The sequence below is a fragment of the Pseudopodoces humilis genome, chromosome 1 (assembly GCF_049639895.1).
Source record: "Pseudopodoces humilis isolate 2021_Gansu_Grassland_sample_001 chromosome 1, ASM4963989v1, whole genome shotgun sequence".
Taxonomy (NCBI): Eukaryota; Metazoa; Chordata; class Aves; order Passeriformes; family Paridae; genus Pseudopodoces; species Pseudopodoces humilis.
The window spans coordinates 81,099,302-81,120,603 of NC_142200.1; positions in this window are offsets into that span (position 1 = coordinate 81,099,302).

Consider the following 21,302-nt stretch of genomic DNA (forward strand, 5'->3'; position numbering starts at 1 on the left):
ACATATTTGAGTCAATAGATTGCTTAATCATAGAGGAAGTAAGCTTTGAAAGCAAGAGAAGGGTTTACATGACTTCTCAGGAACTAGGAAATATTAAACCCTGGACCAAGAGGACAGAGAAAAACCCCACAAAACCTTTTAAACTTTAATCTTTTTTTTTCATTTTTTTAATTTTTAATCATATCTTATATCTTTATATTTCTAAACTTCTCTTTTTAGACTTCCTTCAAAAAATTTATGTGCTCCTGATCTTTCAAGAAGAATCTTTACAAGGTGTATATTATATGTCTCCTACCTCGATTTTAAAGCATTCACTAGCTATTTGCCAGATCTTTTTATGTTATGGCCTCTTTACTCCTTCAGAAGGTTTCCTTTACTAAAAGCAAAAAGTTTAAATGAATCTTTGAAACATTCTTCTTTGAATGTTCTTTAGTGATATGAGAAGACTCACCTGGGACACAAGTTTTATTGACATATTGAAAGACTTCAGGCTATTTTGTTTTTCTGCATCTGCCCATATTTTAAGTCCACTGTTTCTGCTGGTGGGGACTGTCCCTGAACTAGACAGGCTCTTCAGATGCTTTAGTGCAAACTCTGTTATCCTTCTGTTATTTTCCTCTGCTGGTAGATTAGACTAAAACATCATCTCAGTTCTGAGGTTAAGGTCTAGATTGACTTTCACATATGTGTTCTCTGCTGAAAAATTATTTGGGTAATAAAGAATAATTTTTCAAGCAAAGTTTTGCTAAAGAATTTTTAACTGATATTTCTTAATTTTCACAACTCATTTTGCTGATCCGATTTGTTAATGGATGAGAGTGAAATAGCAAGATTCACTCCTTTGTTTCCTCTATTGATGCTGGTTGAGCAGTTTCATAGGAAAGAAGAAGCTGTGCATGCACACAAAGAGTAACAATTCACTTCTTCCCACTGGCAGGCAGGTGCTCAGCCATCTCCAGGAAAGCAGGACCCTACATGTACCAGTAATTTAGGAAGAACAAATGCCATCTCTCCAAATGTCCTCCCCTCCCTTCTTCTTTCCCTCACTTTATTTACAGAGCACAATGCCATATAGTCTGAAATATTCCTTTGATCAGTTTGGGTCGCCTGTCCTGGTTGTATCTCCTCCCAGTCTCCCAAGCACTCCTAATCTCTTCAGTACCAGTGTGAGAGTGGTAGCACGAAAAGGAGAAAGAGCCTTGGCTCTGTGCAAGCCCTGCTCAGCAATAACTAAAACATCTGTGTATTATCAACCCTGTGTTCAGCACAAATCCACACACTCACAGAGCTTTATACCAGCCACTGTGAAGAAATTTAACTCTACCCCAGCCGAACATACCTATCTGCACTGTTTTATTCAAGATATGATTTGAATGTTTGTTGTGGGTTGATCTGGTAGCCAGACACTGAGATAGCTGCTATGCCACTCCTCAACAGGACAAGGGGAGAATCTAATACTGAAAAACTTCTGGGACAAGGTGAAAACAGGGAGATCACTTAGCAGTTACCCTCATGGCCAAAAAACCCTCAGGCTTATGATTATTAATTTAATTTCTTGTCAGTTAAAAATAAAGTTGAATGGTGAAAACCAGACATGAACTAAAATGCTTTTCTGTATACTCCCCATCCCTTTTTCCAGGTTCAGCTTCAATCCCTCATCCCTTGACTTGACCCTCCCCTCCTTCAGCCTGAGCAAGCTGGAGCAGAGGGATGGGGGACGGGGGGCTGCGGTGAGCCCACAGCAGCTTCTCTCTGCCGCTCCTTCCTCCTCACACCTTTCCCAGGTGTTTCCCTGGAACATTCCCAGGAGCCTCAGGGAAAGCCCGGCCCGGCCGGGGTCTCTCCCTGGCCGCAGGCCCATCCCTGCCGGCTCTCTGCCGGCCCCGGCCCCGCTCCCGCTGTCCCCCCGGGGCTCGCAGGGCTGTTTGTGGCTCGGTTCCCCTGGCTCAGCCCTGGCTGCCGGGCAGCGTTTTGCCCTCCCTTGGCCAGGCTTTCCCCGGGGCTCTCGCCCGCCCGCCCGTGGCTGAGGGGCTCAGCCGGGCCCTGCCCTGGGGCCGCTGCAGCCGCCGGCACCGCCTGGGCACCTCGGCCCGTAAAGGTGCAAATCTGATTTAATTTCTCTGTTCAATTACGGGGCCCCGGCACCAGCACCTTGGGTAACTAACAGTCAGTATTTGAAAAATTAAATTCCATAAGAAAATAGATGCACTGTAATGTTTTCTTTGTGCTATCTGTATCACATGAAGATCTGGGGAAAGAAAACAAGCCTTCATCTGTTTTTTTCTGAGTGCTGTAATGCCATTTTTGTGACTGTAGACAATGCCTGGGATCAAGAGCAGTGCTAGAGTGAAAATGGTAATTCTTTCATAAAACATTTTACCTTTTCTTCATTTCGTACTCTTTTCAAATAGCTAAAACATAACTGTTGTTGACCCAGAGATTTAAGATGTTGAAGTAGTGAGATTATATGTAGTATAAAATATGCAAATAAAATTAATCTTTTCAATGATCTTTTGGTTCAAGAATCCAGACACAAATCACCAAGGCTCACCTCAAACTATATCTGATCTTTGCAAGTTCACAGAATCACAGGAAGGTTGGGGTTGGAAGGCTTCAGAGATCTCCTGTCACAGCTCTCCTGAGCAAAGCAAAGTGACCTAGAGCTGGTTGCTCTTGTTGGGCTTTTAAATATCTCCAAGGACAGAGAGCTGGCCTCTCTGGGCAGCCTGTTTTGGTGTCTGGCATCCTTCCAGCTAAGATATTCGTACACTTTGATGTGGTACCCCCATGTCTGCCAAGTAAAAAGTTCCAACCTTTTCAGTCAATTCTCAGATGAGCTATGCTCCAAACCCTTTTCATCGTCATGAACCTTCCCTGGATTTGCTCAGGTATGAACATGTCTTTCTTGCACAGTGGAACCCAGAACTGGACACACTGCTGGTCTGATCAGTGATAAGCTGACAGGAAGGATCACCTCCCCCCACCTTCTTGTGACACTCATCCTCCTAATGAAGCTCAGGATCCTGTTGGCCTTCTTTTATCTATTTCTAGTAAACGGTCCATGGTGACCCCAAGTTCTTTTAAGAGCTGCTTTCCAGCCACAGGGTTATTCATCCATAGTGTGGGACTTTGTTTTTAACTTTGTTGAACTTGATAAGGCTCCCATCAGCTCATTTCTTCAGCTTGACCATGTCCTTCTGAATAGCAGCATAATCTATTATTATCTATCACTCCTCTCAGTTTTGTGTTCTCTGCAGATTTTCCGAGTACTCACTATCCCAGCATCGTGTTTGCTAATCAAGGTGTAAGCAATATTTACCCCAGTATTAACCCCTGAAATGCATCACGGGTGACCAGCCTTCAGCTGGACTTTGTGCCACTGCTCACAACCATTTGAGTTTGTCAGTTGAGCTAGATTCTATTCCCCCTCATTGCCCTGTTATCCAGTCTGTTCTTTATCAGGTTGTTAATCCGGATGTTATAGTTTTACAATACTATTCCAAACTTATTAATCTAGCACCTTCAATTTTCTTTCCCTGCAAAATCAAAATTAATTCAACTGGTAGTTAGATCAGTTAAATAAAAGTTATTATACTGATCTTATATAAAAAGAACCCCCTTATTGCAAAGCTTAAGGCACTGTAGCAGTGCATAAAAACCATAACAAAAGCAGAATAAATGTGCAATTAAAAATATGTACTTCATTAAAATGTCAACAGTTTAGTCACATTTATATATATATAGAATATAAGTAGCATGCAATATGTAATATATATTTCACTTTATTAATATATACAGTTTTGATATACTATATATATTTCATGTATATTTTTAAAAAACCCTTCAGTGTAAATATCAATGTGCAAACTGGTGAAAATGAAATAAAAAGTCACAAAGAAAATCACTGTGGCTTGGGCCCATCACACATATAATGTATTCATTCAATTGCAGGATTGCTTTCTATTTCTGTTCTGAAGTGCTTTCACATGCACTGCCACTGAATAACACAAAATTACTTGAGTAAATCTGACAGTGTGATATATAATCCACAGTAGAGCATCCATGCCAGGACGAGCCATACTAGGGCCCAATCCAAAACTCCTCTGCAATCAGCAGAGGGATCCCTGAAACTTTTGAATTGGGCTCTTTTGAAGTATTTGGTCTGTTATATGTGATGTCATGTTTTGGTGACAGAGGAGAAATTAGTTTTTCCTTTGAATATTTTCTGCTTTCACCATAGGTGGTACCACAGAGAATTTTTCATTTGGGGCAGGGATTAACTTCAGCAGTTTTATTTTTACATTGTACACAATGTTCCATAGAACTCCAATATCTTTGGAATGGAAGAAAATTACACAACTTCTTAGAGCTATGTGAAACTCAATACTTTCTATCCAGACAATAGAACCAAACATTTTATATAGCTAAATATGCAACCATGAGATTTTCTTAGTATTTTCAGTTCTTGGTTTGCTGTAAAATAAATAAATAAATAAATACCCTGAATCCAAACAAGGATCTATTAATTTCAGCCCCCCCCCCCCCAAATACAGTTTTCTTATATGCATACACATATATAATTTCTTAAACTGAAAATCTACATTAGGTATATTGTTAGATAAATCTAGCCCACATTTGAGATTAGTTTTACTGCTGGGTTTGTTCTACAACTGACTGTAGAACACTACTGCCTTGGCATTTCTAATTTTCCAAGACCAAGAAACTTTACAGGAATTACTGGTGGTACACTAGATCAAACTAAGAACGTTCACAAGTGCAAGATAAAAAAACTATGCTCACCAAGTGGTAACCTAGGAAATTTAATACTTGTAAAACTCATGTCATGGAAAAAACCAATTTCATTCTAATCATATTTGATAAAACAAATTTATATTTCCTGCTGATTCTTCTAGATATTTTCTGGTTTCTTTTTAAGGGTATGGAATGTAGATGTTTTAATATCAGTTTTCTTGGAAGATCTCTTACCTTTATTTTCCACAAAATATCTACTTTGCTTCTGCCAAATGGATGTCACCACTAACATTTCAAAAATCATTTTTAGTGTCATTACTGTGCATCTTGATCCATTTAATTTTTCCATTAACTGCAATAATAATGGATTAATTGTAGTATTGTATGCTTTTTATGGTCAAACCCAACTTGTTTTCTGTGCATGTTTTGGCAGGAGTAGAGACATTAGCTGTGGCATCTGCCAAGGAGTTAATAAGATTTGAACTCAATTTTTATGTGGTTCTAATGAGTTGATGCCTTGATACTTATGGGGGTGTCTTGTACAATGAAAATGTTTACTAATTTACTTTGAAGCCTCATTAGATTTACTGATTCACTGCCATGATCTGGAGGAATTTGTTCAGGTGTTAATTTCATTTTGGCTCATGTCTCTTTTAGTTGCATAATCAAACTGCATTTAAGAGATGGACTTTCTGAATGAACAAAAGCCCTCAAAATTAGATAGAAATCAACACAAGTAGCAAGACTAATAAGAATTTTTGTGTACATAAACATGGTTCAGATGGTTCAGCATTTCAATGGTATTTCAAATTAAAATGTGAGAAAATTAAAAAAAAAAGAAAAATATCTGAATGCTAAACAGAAAAAAATTATTAAAATAATGAATTCATATAAATATTTGGTTCATTTCTGAAGAGAAAAAGAGATTTTTCTGAAAGGTTACTCCAAAATAGACTATAGAGAACTTGATTTGAAGCTTAAAAGGAGACTATAATTCTAAAAAAGAGACATGTCTCCTTCCTAAAGCCAGATTCACTGAGGTGCTTAATCCCTTGCATCATTTTCAGCTCATGATTAGTTCTGCTGTAGTTTAATGATTGCAGAATAAGATGACTGAAGTTTAAACACAGAATTATGTGTATTTTTGGTGAATATAAATCCATCTTTCTGGGGTTTATTTTAAAATAATACCCAAGTAAGACTTTAGAACTAAAGACTTTAATCTTACTCTTCTTTTACATCAAATTAGGAAGTTTTTAATAAAGTTTTTCCCTAGAATTACAGCCAGGAAATTTAGGACACCCTAAAATATATTATACTTTCTCATGAAATACCAAATCCATCTGTCTTGCTGGCACTGTGATATAACATTTTGTTCTATAATATAAAATTAATAAGTAAATAGATTGTACAAACACTCAAAATAGTTTGTAGGGTTAGTAGAGAACTGCTTTTCATAAATGGAAGTATACTTCAAATGAATTTTCTTAAACCATTCTAAATAAATAACTAAAAGAAACATGATAGATAGGAAATCTTTTTCCACAAAATAGTCCATGGTAAGAAGAAAAATATACCATCTTTCACCATATTTTCTTTACCAATTATTTTTTTTTAAAATATATTGATATAGGGTTTGCAACATAATCTTTCTTATTTTTAAACAGACAGCTATAAAGTGAATAGGGAAATTCCTTACAAAAGTAATTTATATTTAATTTAATTTTACTAAATTTTCATTTAATCTTTATATTTAAGAGTACAACTTAGAAATTAAATGCATACTTTTTTTTTTTTCTTTTAAGTAGAAACTCTGATTCTTCATGCTCTAACTATTTTAATGAAGATTTTCCCATTATTACCTGGCTTGAATATTTGGTTTTCATTTTCAATAACTTTATCTCACAACAGATATTTCTTATCTGCTGTTGTGTTTATACAAACCAATAAATTTGTTCATTCATAGCTTTTAGATTGATTTTTTTTTTTTTTCTGTGCTGATATTTTTAAAGGAAAGGACTTTTCAAGTATGGGTTAGACAGATATAGCTGAAAGTTTTTGAGCTGTTTGTATTTTCTAGGCAAAGCCACTAAAGCCGTACAAGCAAAATAAACAAAGATAAGAAACTTCCTTAAAAATCTACATGCCACACAAAAAAAAAGTCACAGTGGCTTTACTTTTAAAATGCATGTAATGATAAAAAGTGGGGCAGATCAAGAGTCCTGCTCCCATTATACTTTATAAATTTCACATCTAACAACCAAAAGATAGAAGCCATTGGGAAAGTAGTTCTGTGAGAATTTTCTTAGTAGAAAATAAACTTGAAAATCGGAAATATGGCTTTGAACCTTCTCAGGCTGCAAACAGGCTAGATCTCATATTTTCAGCTTCCTGAGTGTGTTCAAAAGCTCTGAACTATTATTTAAAATGTAGGTGCCATGAACATTGACAGAATCGTTCTTTGAGCAACCGTATTCTTAAATGACCTTTAATGACATCTTAGGAAAGCATCTCCAGCAGCACATCGTTGAAAAATGTTCTGTAAGCAGCTTCCTTTTCGTAGTGAGGGGCCAGTTAGAGCACTGCCCAGAGATGCCATTAAGGACTCCACAGAATTAATAAATATTCAGACCCCCTTTACAGACAATGACAGTGCTGAACATGAACACAAAGGCCAGGCTAATATTTTTGTTTGTTTATCCCAAACTGAGGAATTTTTAATGACAAATCACTGTGATGCCTGGTGCTTGGATTAATGAAATGCTGATGACTAAGAGTCTAAATCAAAGTGCTTTATGTTCTATATGCTGATATTACTCTTCAGTTGATAGAAGATTTTTTTGCTGTACATCTATGCTTTAAGTTTCAAACTTGTGTTGGAAAACATTCCTTTTTCAAAAAATACATTTGTAGAAAGTGGGAGTAGAATCACAAACCAAAAATACCTATTATTAATTTATTTTGTACATACAAATTCTGTTTTCTTCAAAAGATATTGAATTCATTATAGAAGCAAAAAAATGCATTGCTCCAGTTAAGGTATGCCTAGACAGATATTATAATGTAGCTGATGGGGGACAGACCTGGACAAGTTCAAATCCTGCTAGCAGGAAGATTAGGAGAATGTGTAGTGTGGACTACCAAGTTAAACAGCTCTTAATGAGTTCTCTGTTATGTCCATAGTGCTATAAAGCACTTTAGCTAGCTAGCTGAATGATAACCTGTTTTCATCTATACAACTCTGTTGCCACAGCAAAGGAACAATCTGATTTGTTCTGTAGGGATGTTTCCACTTTGAGACCTATGAAGCTAAATGGAAACATTCTCAAAGAATAAATCAGCTTTAATGTTCATGTGCTAATTAACTGCCTACTAATAACTTCTGTGACTTCTAATTCATGCTTTCTAATAGGCACTATTATTCCAGTATATAGAAATCTAGATGAATATTATAAAATGAAATAAAATTTTAAAAAGACACTAATCAAATTCTCATTTTAGTCTGATTTTTGGGGCTAATGTTACTTAATTGGCTCATTCTCAAGGGATCTTATTACAAGTGGTACAAGGTGGTCTTAGAAGACGAAAAAAATTTGAAAAGAAGGACAGATTTAGGAAACATTGAAGACCCTGGCTAAATGTGTGACCATAATGGTGTAAACTGTTCTGTGCAGGCAGTTTCTACCTTTCAGAATAGTTGCAATGAATCATCAAGGGTTTATAACATAGATTCTTTTGTAGAGTCAATATCTACAGACAAATCTTATAATTCCTGATAATTCCAGTCAGGCCGATTTTGAAAGATGTACTAATCCAAACAGGAACATTCCATGTAAGCTCTGATTCCAGCTAGAAACATAAAATATGTAATACTGTTAGTAGTAGGTGACCATTCTTTTAAAGCAATGTATCAGAGAAAATTTCATAGGAATTGACAGCCAGAGGACATATACCTTCCCAGATGTAGGAAATAAAATGCAAGCCGAGAGCATTTATCACTTTAAAAGAAAAAATGGAATATGCTTGGTAACTTCATTGTTCTAAGCATGTAGTCTGAGTTGATTTCTGAACATTTTAGTGCAAGAAGAATTTCAGTAGACATTGAATGTTAAGCTACTTAATATAGAAATAGACATTTATTACATACATATTCTGTGCCTAGTAGAATGTGGCCATCTGTAAAAGTGTCTCATCCAAAGCCAGTAGATTTTATCAGTGATTGTTTGGGCTTGAGAGGCTACAGGCAAAAAGAAAATAAAAAGGATAAAAAAAGAACAAGAGGTACTAGAACTGAAAACAAAACAAAAAAATGTTAGTGATATTAAAATGCAAACAAAAAGTTTTAAAATTATGTTACTATTATTTAACCGGTTTTAATTATGGTCACTTATTGGAGTACTTCACTTTCTTTACAACACTTAAATATGATTTGATTCTCAGACTGAGATTTTTTAAAAGAACCTCTGACAGATATCTAATTTCCATTCAATTCACTGAAGTTTGATGGATTAATTTTAAGTAATGTAGGTTACCCTGGCAATCTATGGCCTGTGCAATACGAGGCAAAATAATCTGATGTTTCCTGACGTTCCAATCCAGCAGTCCTTTCTGGGAATAATAAGTATAAAACACCATTTTCTCAAACATCACTTCTGTCTTTTTCATGCACAATTTCTGTGACAGACACATCATGCTATGAAGTAAAGACTCTTAAACCATAATTTAAGCTTTTTTTTTTTCTTCAAAATCAGCCCAAACAAAGGAGCAACAAGAGGTACAAAAAATTAATTTTGATTTTGTTGATGTGCCTTCTTCAAGTTTTGTTTTTGTTGGTATAATGGACTTTTGAGCCTCTGTTGGAGTCTGATGGCATTATTAAGTAGTTTTTGAAAAACAGAAATGCCAAAAAAATTAGGTACTTCTTTGCTTGTAAATATTCCTCAGAACCAATTTCTGAAAACCACTGAACACAACACCTGGCAGGTGTATTCTAGTATTTTTGTAGAGAATAATGAAGATTTTTTCACTTGCATGAAACAGATTGTTAGCTGGGACTTTTTTTGAGGAGGGATACAACTTTAAACTAAACTTTTGTACAAAATGGAAAACAGAATAACAAATTGTTTCAAGGTTTATTTGAGATTTACTTTCTTTTTCCTGTTAGACAATTATTTACTCTACTAAATATTCTGCATTTTCCTCTCTGCTCTCCCTTTTTTTACGTTGTGAGCTTTTTTTAAGGTGTTAAGGGGGGTTTTTGGTGTTTTTTCCTCTTATTTTTGTTTTTTTCTAGTTTTTTTGTTTATTTGGTTTTTTCTTTTTTTTTTTTTAAATCTTCTTAAACTCCTACACTTCTTAATTTTTTTCCCAGCAATCTTTTTCCTTTTTTTTTTTTTTTTGTTGCCATCATTATTTTCTAATTATTCCTACTACTCTTAATGGATGACTCTTTCTTCTCTTCCTGCAGTTTTCTGCTTTCATAAAGATTGTCTAATATTTGAAATCTTGTCAGAATTTTCTCTCGAACCATTTCACTCTTTTTCACTTTTGAATATTTCTAGTCTTTTAAGATGTTTCTCCATTGTTTTCTTCTTGACATATTTTTATTCAAGGTGCTATTAAAATGTATCAGTTGTATCTGTTTGGTTGGTACAAATTTTAACCTTTCTACTAATTGATGTATCTAAGTATTCAGAAAAGTAAGATAATTAAAAAAACTCAGATATGATGGAAGGAGGCAGGAAATTCACTTACTGTAAAATTTATTTTCTGTAAGAATTAATCATCTTCCTGTAACAAATGCTATAGGAATACACTTGCAGTGACTAATTTTTAATAGTTAATTGAATTTTCTTTTTTCCCCTCACTCTCCTATTTTTTAATTTATGAAAGTGATAGTATTTTTTTCAGCAGATTTCCCTATGGCAGTTGTTACTTTCTAAAATTTTTAGAGCAGTTTGCCCCTTAGCAGGCATTTTGACAAGCTATTCTTTAAAATTACTTCTAGATTCCTACTATGTCTACACACTGTATATTGCACTGGGTTTTTGACCTGAGAATTTTGAAGACTGAATCTTTTTGGACATGGCAAGATCTAAGGAACACTTTGTGTTTAATTATAGGTGTTACAATGAAGGAAAGCCTCCCTAAACTATGAGTTTATATTCTACTGACAGAACATAATTAAACCTAACAAAGCTGCCATTTACTAATTCATTAATTCCACTCTTTTCTTAAATTTTAGCCTAAGAAGGTCTTATCTTTCAACTTGCTGGGTTTGTGGAATTAAAAATCTGAGGTACACCACTCTCTTCTATAAAAACTTTATAAAGAACCTCATCAGCTACAGCCAAACGATAGTCTTCCTCAGGAACTGAGATTTATGGCATTACAGCTGTATATCTGTTGTACACAGAATACTGTTCTTTACACAAAATACTCAGATTTTAACAAGGAGAATAATGATTTACCAAAAATAAGGGTCAAGGGTCTGTATTTTGATCCTTTGGCTTAGCTTTGCAAGTGCAAAGATGTCTAGTAATTCACTTAGCTATGACTGAGGTGCAAATTGCTTCCAAAATTTAATTGGAAACTAATTTCCCAAGAAATCCATTTTTGAAAATCTGAGGAGGTGATTATATTAATATTTTGACATCTAAATGTCTTTGCAAAGGCAGTGTTTAAGCACATGTTTAGAAGTTATGTTCAAATTTATTTATGTCTTTGGTGAATAATGTTATTTAAATGCTTTTCTGAATATTGATTTTTAGCATGTACTAAACTGCTTGGTTGAACTGGGGTCAACTTGAAGCATTTTAGCTATATGCTAAATTGAGTAGGCTTATTCATTTAGCTTCTGCACTTAAAAAGGTGAAAAATTGCAGCTGCTGCCTATATGTAGGTACAGAGAAATGTCATTTGTATTACTAATGATGTCAGTAAATAAATTTAAAAAAAAACGTAATTTTATATGCAGGGTTTCTTACCCTGATTTCCCCATGAGCACACTTCAGAACAAAGTATCCAAACTCACAGTAAGACTATTTAGGAGAAACATTAGAAAATATTAGGTTGGAAGTAAAACATTCTCATCTCGGTGAAACTTCCATTTCTCACTCTATAAAATATGTGGATTGACTCACATTCAAGTGGTCTATCTGCATTGACATACACTGATATGAGTTTGACTGTAAGTATTGACTCTTGGTTGTTTTGGGAGGTGAGGCGTTTCAGTTCAGCAATTTCTTTCTTCGTTATACCCATGATACACAGTTTTTGTATATTTACTGAATAACATTTTTTAAATTATTAGCTACTTGTAAATTTTTTGAAATTACCTTTACTATGAAAGATGTCTTTATTATTCAGCATTAACATTGTGAGTAGCAGAAAGCTGGCAATATTGTATGTCACTTGCGTCCCAGAATCATAATTATGGTGAATGTACAAAGCCTGCCACTTAGAAGGGCAGACAAAAAAGGTACTTTTGTCTGTAATACAAAAGCTTAATTCTGATTGTATTTAAAAGAAAAATTATTCAGAAGTTCTGTGGCTTTACTGGCTTTTCTGAATAGATGTTAGTCATACTGTTATTTAAGGTAACTAATTATTTTCTTGAATAGGTGGTATCTGTATTTTTTCATTGATAATAAATAACAGATAATAAGCACATTGTTTGGTATCTTTTCAATGCTAGATATATATGCAAATGAGGTATTTAATAAACAATGGAATAAACAAAAAGAGCTCAAACATCCCAAACAAGGCATAATAGTAGTAATAATGTTGCTCTTCATGTGGCTTTTCTTTCTAAAGATTTCCAAACCACTGTGTGAACTTTGCCTATGACATTGGAACAAGGACTGGAACAATCACATCTGGTGTGCTGGAATCTAAGTATGCAAGTGGATATCACCATTAATATTAATTTACTCTTTATGTAGCACAACAGCAATGGGTTAGGTGAGGGTTTTTCTGGAGTGATGTGAGAAACATTTCCAATATTTTTCTTTTTCTGAGTTCAAATTATATTTTTTGCCACTAAGAAAGCTTCTAACATTTGTAACTACCAAGAACTCTAACCTGAAGTCAGAACTGGTAAGTTTATCTTTGAGAATGAACTGGTGAGTTCATCTTATAGTGAAGCTTATTTAAAATGCTGTACAAATTGGGCCTATACTCACATTATAAATAAACTGAAATCAGTCCATTTGTGTTACAGAAACCCATGTCAGCACTTCATAAGATTTAGGCAAAATACTGTGTGCTTCTGTGCATCCCTAGTATACCTCCACACTTCTGCTCTGCTGCTGGCTGGCTCACTTCTGCAGGGTTTCTAGAAGTTGCAAATGTTCATCATTCACTTCCCAAAGCCCTGAGATGATGAAGTCATGCAGAAACAGCTGGCTTTATAATGAGGACACAGAGAGCTTTTCCCAATGACCAGGATCAGGTATGTTTCCTGGCCATATCATGGACTTAAGGTAAAGCAGAGGAAAACACCAGAATTCCCCTACTTCTTATTGCCCATGGCTTCCTTGAGGAGTAAATTCAAGTGTGCATGTCAGCAGGTGGTATCATTTCCATCCAACTGGAGTCTTGTACATCACTGGGACTGGGAAACAAACTCCATCACTGATTTTCAGTACGTAGAAAGACTGAAAAATTATCACTTTCTGAAATTTTGATCACAAAGCATTATCCTCTAGTATATAACTTCAGTACCCATTAGTGGTATTTCCATTTGATTTATTTGAAGAGCACAACGCATACATAATTAGTATTTTTTTATCTTGATATTAAATTAAAACCTTTGTCTCCACTTCCTTTCCTAATGTATTGGTTTTTTATAGTCTGATTTTTGGTAGCAGGGGGGCCAGAGAGGTGGCTCCTGTGAAAAGCTGCTGGAAGCTTCCACCATGTCCAACAGTTGCCTCTGTGATGATATATTTAAGAAGAAAATCAAAACAGAGGGCACACGTTTTTTCTTCTACTCAGAGAAGGGGAGCAGATGAGAACATGTGAGGGAAACCACATGGAGACACCAAGGTCAGTGGAGAAGGAGGGGCAGGGGGTGCTCCAGGTACCAGAGCTGAGATTCCTCTGCAGGCTGTGGTGAGACCAGGGTGAAGCAGCTGTGCCCCTGAAGCCCGTGGGGATCCACAGGGGATGCAGAGATCCACCCACAGTCCCTGGGGAAGGTGCCCATGCTGGAGTGGGTGGATTCCTGGAGGAGGCTGTGATCCAGTGGGAGATATGGTGGAGAGAGGGCCCTGCTTCCAGGCTGGAGCAGCCTGTCCTTGGAGGGCTGCACCCCTGGAAGAATGACCCACGTCACAGCAGTTTTGAGAGGTCTGTGTGCCCATGGGAGGAATTCATGTTGCAGCAGGTGTGGTTTGGCTGCTGCTTGTGAGAGTGGACCTATGTCGGGGAAGTTCACGGAGAACTGTCTCCTGTGGGAGGGACCCCACGGCCTCGCAGGGGAAGGACTCTCCTCTCCCAGAGGAGAGGAAGAAAATCTCAGTGATCAACTGACCCAAAAAAACCCATGCCCTGTCTCCCTGCACTGTTGGTGGGAAGGAGGGACAGGCTTGGGGGGGAAAGATGTTTCAAGTGCTTATTTTACTGCTCATTTTCTTCCTCTGATCCTGTTAGTAATAAATTCACTTTGCAACCTTAAGTTTTTCCCTTGAAATGTTTTCTCACAGTCCTTAACTCATGAACCCTTTGTTTTCTTTTTATTTTCTCATCTACTGAGCTGTGGCAGGGGACGGTGAGCGAGCGACTCTCGTGGGTGCCTGGTGTTGGGCCAGTGTCAAACCATGACAGTCTTTTGATACAGGAATATTTCTAAGTGAAGGATTCCTGTTTTGCTATGATTAACTCACTCTTGAATTTCTATTAATTTCCATGAAAATATGCTCTTTACATAAAACCACTTGGAGAAGTCACAAATACTGAAATTTCAGACATGGGCTTAACCAAATTTCAAAATTATTTTGCTCTGCAGAAGATGGTCTTGCATTCCATCTCCCTGATGTCCACCTCTCTTCCTTTCCTCTGTTGATCATGAGTATTGCTGCTTGGTCACAGATGCAATCTGACTGCTACTTTTGGGTTCAATGGTCTACAGCATTTGTCTTAAGCAGAAAGGATCAGCCTTCCAGTGCCTTGAGTAAGTGGAGTTCCTTGCTGGTGGTTCCTGTTATCCAGCTGGTGCTGTTATTCTTATAATTTTTGTACCAAGGCCTATTTTCTGTTCATTAGTTTACAGATAAAGTTTGATAGCTCCAATGCAGCCTTTACTTGCTCCCATTCAAAACATCTGCTACTGTTTAAGTTTCTTAAATCTTAACTATGCATGATATCCACAGAGCAAACCTGAAAAAATTTAGGCAGTGGTGCCTTAACCTTTAGATGACTGTATTGCAGCTAACAGCAGTTCAGTGCAAAACAAATACAGATATATCCCAATATACTCACTGACAAAATAAGGCCTGTGAAAATTTTAGTAGTAGTAATAGTGGTGGTAGTAGTAGCAGTACTATGGATGCTAACTGTGAAACAGGGAGCAAGGTGCCTGTGGAAATTGCAGGCCACATAGCTTTCTCAGTCTTGCCTGAGAAAGTAGCCTGGGAAATCTTAAGGAGGAATTAAAACAATTCTCAGAGATAGAAAACAGCCTCGCAGGTGCTGTTTGTCTGTTCCTTGTTTTCTTGCAAGAGAGGGTCAAGGGGTGGTGTACACCACTGACCAATGATGGTGATGTGTTAGTTTACTAACCAATAAGAGTTTCTTTTCTGTACTTTTCACGTATCGGTCTATAAAAAAGACCTGAGGTAATAAACCGAGAGACATTCTCCTGATCGAGAGACTCCCAAGAGAGTCTGTGTCGTTCTTCTCGCCGTTCCTAATAGAGCGACACAGTACTAGTAGCAGTAAGATCAAAAATTCTTATTTATTTCAGATACAGAGTTGATTTTGAAATCACATCTTAAATCTAAGGTATTATTAGAGATACCCTGAAGTGAAAGTAAAATTTATTCTGAAATGCATATACTTGTAGAACATAACAGTTAATTAGGAAAAATAGAGCAGTTCATCCTGTCACAGCTAACTGATAATATTGCTTTAAATGCAATTAATGCATTAAAAAATAGCAATTTTAAAAGCACAACATAATAAATAATAATAAATAATAAAACCACAAAAATTGGATAACCTAGTAGACACACTAAATAGAACAAATAAACTATTTAATATAGAAGTGTTTTGAAGACACTGGAGTAGTTACTAGAAGTGAGAGAAAATTTTATATCCTTTATCAGTAATTGTTATCAAAGTATCAGTAATTGTTACCAAAGTTATTTGTTTTTATTTTAGTCAAGAAAATTCCTTGCAGTCTTTTACTCTAAAAAAGATTTTGTTGGCTTCTGCACCTAGTTTTAGGGAAACACTGGTAGTTTCTGATCAGAGAAATTTTTGCAGGACTTAGGACTTTTCTTTCAGCAAGGAACCAATAGCTTGTTTTTTGTGATCAAAGAATTTTGTGTGCATATACCTAACGCTACTGTGCCAGAAAACCAAGGGAACACTTTTTCTCTCATGCACAAGTTGATCTGAGGTCATTAGCATCCATGAGCTCCATTGTGAGCCTGATGCTGAAACAGACAGAATTGCATGTTCCTATATTTTATAATTCCCTTCAGCAATTGTGGTGAAGAAAATGGTGTGAGTTAGGTGAGCGTTGGGAGAATGAAATAAAAGTGTACGGGACTGAAATTACCAAGCCTTATAGTTGTCACTGTCTTTGTTTATTAGAGTCCATAGCCATAATATTTATTATTTTCTTGTATGTAGAATTTATGCACTAGTCACACTTACATTGGTAGACTACAAAACCAAATGTCTACAGACTTTCATTTTTTACCTGGTGTCTTTTTGAGAGCATTGATCTTCAGGTTGATAGCCAAAGTCATTAGTCATTATTTATCTAGCTATAAAAACACATGCATAAGTTTTCTGGCAAATATCTAGATGAGGTAAACCAAAAATCTAATACTCTACAAGAAAGCTAAGATCTAAAAAGTGGCCTATTTTGGATAAAGCAAATCTTTCAATTTCTAATAAGTGGGATTGAATAAGGATTGGATGTATGGTAAGGGAGTTATGAAAAAAGTTTAGCACAAACATTTCATTTGCAGTCACCTCTAAAAGATCTTTTGTCATGACTGTTTTCAACTTCTCTGCATTAATAAAATCTACTCATTTAGAATCTGTCTCTCCTTAATATGATCTCTACAGACAAAGATTTATGGCATTTAATATATTTTGAAGCTATTCTTTCAAAAGCAATCCATCTTTCTAAAAACATGTTTATGTAAAAATTAAAGCTAGCAAAATAATTTCCCACACTTGCAAGACAGAGTCATCTCTGCCCCGTTTTACAAAAGCAATTTATTTCTATAGACCAGAACAAAAAACCCCAGGAGATTCTCCTAAGTCTATTTCTAATGAAATTATTAGTAAAAGAGAAAAAATAATGCAGACAGTAATCAAGGAACAACTACATATTTTTCAACAGACAATTGATGAAAATGGAACCTTTGCTTATGTAGGACCTTTAAAATCTACTAAATATTTTAAAAAAGCATGTAGATATTTATGAGGCATAAGCTTCTCATCAGCTTGTCACCTGCATTTCTCTGACCCAGAAATGCAAATAATTTTAGTAGGCTTTAAATACTCACTTTAAGCAAGGATGAACAGGTTATCTGATGAAACAAAGAACAGACCTGCCAATATCTCTGCCTAGCTCCTAATAAAGTTAAGGCAGTCAGAGAAGCGCCATGACATGCAATGGGATCTCCTTCTGTTGAGTGACCAGGGTGTGGAGAGGTAATCCCTTCATGTATACTGCATCTGTAGCCTCCTTTCAAGCAGAATCCATATTCCAAAAACTCACTCAAGCAGCAATTTGACCTCTTCTACCTCTTCTTATTCAATATTTGGGCACGTAGCTCATAATGACTTGGGTGTTAATTTCTGTAATTGGTGATCCTCTTTGACACTAGAAGCTAAATTTGTCCCTGTTTTCCTTGGAAATTAGCCACCATTCCATAAATTAGGAAGCCATCCAAACTGCTGGGCAGCAGGAGGCAACAAATGCCTGCAGAGCCTGTGCGGGTCTGTGCTGCCAAACTGGATTACCCCAGCCAAGGGTGTCTCAGCAGAGCTTTCCTAGGGCTCCTCTTTAAACTCAGCATAGGTTTTGACTATGCAATGGTGCAATACCACTTTTGCAGCTCTTTCCACTCGGTAATAGTGAGGGAACCTAGGAGTAGGAAGGTGTAAAGGTGTTCCCAGGTAAAATGCCCTTCCTATCATGCAAAAGTTTCTTCCCAAATCTCAGGTTCCTTTGTAGAAGCAATGCTGGCATCCTTAGGAAAAGGTTGTAAAATCTGTCCTGCCAAAGCCCTTAGGAAAGGGCAGAGGTACTTTAGACAAGGAGACATATTATAAATGTAGATGCCCCCTTCTGCTTTGGAGGGCTCTCACATTTTATTTGTGACTTTTTCTTCTGTCTTGTCTCCAAGTTGTCTTCCTTTTACTTTGTGAATCTGTGCTCCGTCCTTTCTTCTCCATCTCTAAGAGGACAAAACAGAAGAAGAAGAAGCTGGAAGCAATTGCCTATTAATTGCTGTTTAAAGTTTCCTGTCACAGTGGGTTGCCCACAGGCTTTCCCTTCATTATCAGAATCCGTGATGTGAGAGTGCAGAAATCTGCTGGACTTTTAGTTGTCTGTGCAGCAGTGAAACAAGACCAAACCTCTTCTGATTACATGGATAAACTCTTAACCATTTTGGCATGGAATTTAATGACACGGGTTAAACCCAAATAGGAAAATTAGTGGACATTTACAAGACAAATTTTATTCAGTCTCTATTATACAAATCCTGTTCTTTGCCTCTAGGTAAAATAAGCTAATAAGATATAATACAAGGTAAAGCACTATGACTGTATGTATCCATTCAAAGCCTGTCTTCAACCTGTTGTTTCTCTTGGAAATTTTTTCTAGATGATGTGACTATAAAAGCATCACTTTTTCTCCATGGAATAAATAAAAAACATTCAGTAAGTACTGGCCTAGCAATACACTGGCAGTAAAACTGACTTCCAATCTCGATTTCTTCGCTGACAGGGTCATTGATTACTGGTTATCTCCATTCCTGAGATTTTTCCTGGCTTAGAAGAGGCTTTAAATTAAGGGTTTTAACTGAAAACATGTGCTGCTCATTAGCTCTGCTACTGCCACACCTGTGCTGTTCTCCTGGTTTTTAACAGGCTTTTCCTTAGTCCAGGCTCTTAGATATCACTATATTTGTTGTTGCTGCAGTGGCTAGAGGATTTGTCTACTATTATTGGCATTTCTGTTCTATATTTCAAAGACAATAGAGAAGACTTGACAAATAGAAGCAAAGGGGTTTTAACCTAAAAGATTGGTAAAATAAATTCTTTGTGACTAGGTTAGTGATCAAAATGCTGCTTTTTAAAATGGGCATCTCCTTCTAAAGATTTGTGAAAATTTGACTAGGAATTGTACATTTTTTTTCCTGAAATTGGATGGATTGAAGAGGGCTGCTCTGTTTTGTAGCACTGGATATGTCAGTATCTTTTAGCTAGAATTTTTTGCCTAGAAATATAGGTGCTGATATTTTAGACTTGTCTATGGTCTGATTGCTTATGCTTTGAAAGTAAACTGATGTAGTCATCTTTTCTGTCTTTGGAGCTTGGAGTGTGAAGCCTGGAAGCTAGGAAGGTTGTGTAGTTAGTGAATATGTAGTTCTAGATGTTGACTTATCCTGTACTGAATAAGGTGTTTGAGTCTGATAGCTTTTGTACAAATAATACCTGATGAGATACCTTATTTACAAATAGCAAATCTATGAATTCATTGTAAGGCATCTACATCCTTACTGTAACTGAGGAGCTAAAAATATCTGTAAAATGAAGGAGGTTGGTGAAACTAGCATGTGCCATCTCTGACTTCTGTTTATTCACTGAGGAAGCAAAAGGTTTGATGTAACTCGCTTCTCAAACTCTCAATGCTTTCTTTAGGAGTAAGCAGGAAGGAATAGCATCTTACTCTAGAGCAGCCCTTGGCTATTCCTTTTTGGGTATAAAAGGAATCCTTTAGTGAGATTGATAAATGCTGTTTATAGATTCCGCCTGCCATTCAGCAGTAACGCTTATTTATTTCTGAATTCTTGTTATCATATACCTACCTTCCACATTATAAGGCAATTTTCTTCAGGGGGCTGAGAGAGAAGGGTGAATACCTCAAACTAATAAAGTTGGTTCCTTTTTCTTCCTCAAGGTACTTCTTGAATTTTGATAACTGAGTTTTTTGCTAGAACATTCAGGAAAAAACTTGCCATCAGGATGGATCTTTTAGTCCTTACAGGGTCTTTGGAGGTAGGTGGTACAGTTTAGGGTGGGAATCATAAACCTGTGCTTCCAGTGTGAGGTTATACCATAAGGTCAGACTCTCTTAAATTACACAAAACCATACAGAGAAAATAACCATAGGAATCAGATGTGATCAGGTACAATTATTTTGCTGTACAGAAAGTCTGTTGGAATAATAAAGCTGATCTTCATGTAATGATAGCATTGTCACAAGGGGTGGAGATGAAAACTGTTCAAAGTGACTGTATGGAGAGGCAAGGTGCAGTGGTCTATGAACATATGCACACCTGCCTGAGTTTGGCTACTCTGAAGTCCCACATATCTTACTTTTTTTGTCCTCAGTTCCAGATCTGTAAAATGAGACAGATATTTTTTCATCTCATGAGATTTTGTAGCCATTACTCTTTATTGTTGTTGTTTCTGCATGTTTGTTTTTCTTGGTTTTTATTTTTTTGTTGTTTTGTTGGGGGTTTTGTTGTTGGTTTTGCTGGGGGGGGCCTTTTTTCTTCTTTTTTTTTTTTTTTTGTGAAGTAGTTGGATGCCAGAATGATGGCTTTAGAAAAATCTATTAAGGGAATTAATAATTCTGTCTTCATGGCAGAGCCTGAACAGCAGGTAGTAAATAAAATTTGAGGTCACAAAATGACTGGTGAATAGGAAGGAAAATATTGACTAGTCAAGCAGGAAGCATTTACTGTCCTTTCTGTGTTTCTGATTTAAGCAGGAATCTGGTGGAAAATAAGTTGTTTGTAATTAAAAATTGAATCATAACATACATGTTGAATGGAAACAAGGATTAAAAGGTATCTAATGTTGTTGAAGTTCTAAACATTTCTCTTTATGATTCTGTGTCCTTTATGGAGAGTGTGTGGGATTAGAAATAATAATTTACTTCTGCATTTAAGTGATGTACTGCAGTAGGAAAATAAAAGTTAAATCCTCTGGGAGGAAGAAGACGGATACTGCATATGGCTTGAATTACAGATCTGTTTACATCAAGAAAGTAATTTTTGCAGAGAATATCCTCATCATTGCAGTTCCATATTGCTGCATAGCTCTTGGATCTGAAAGTAGTCAGGAAG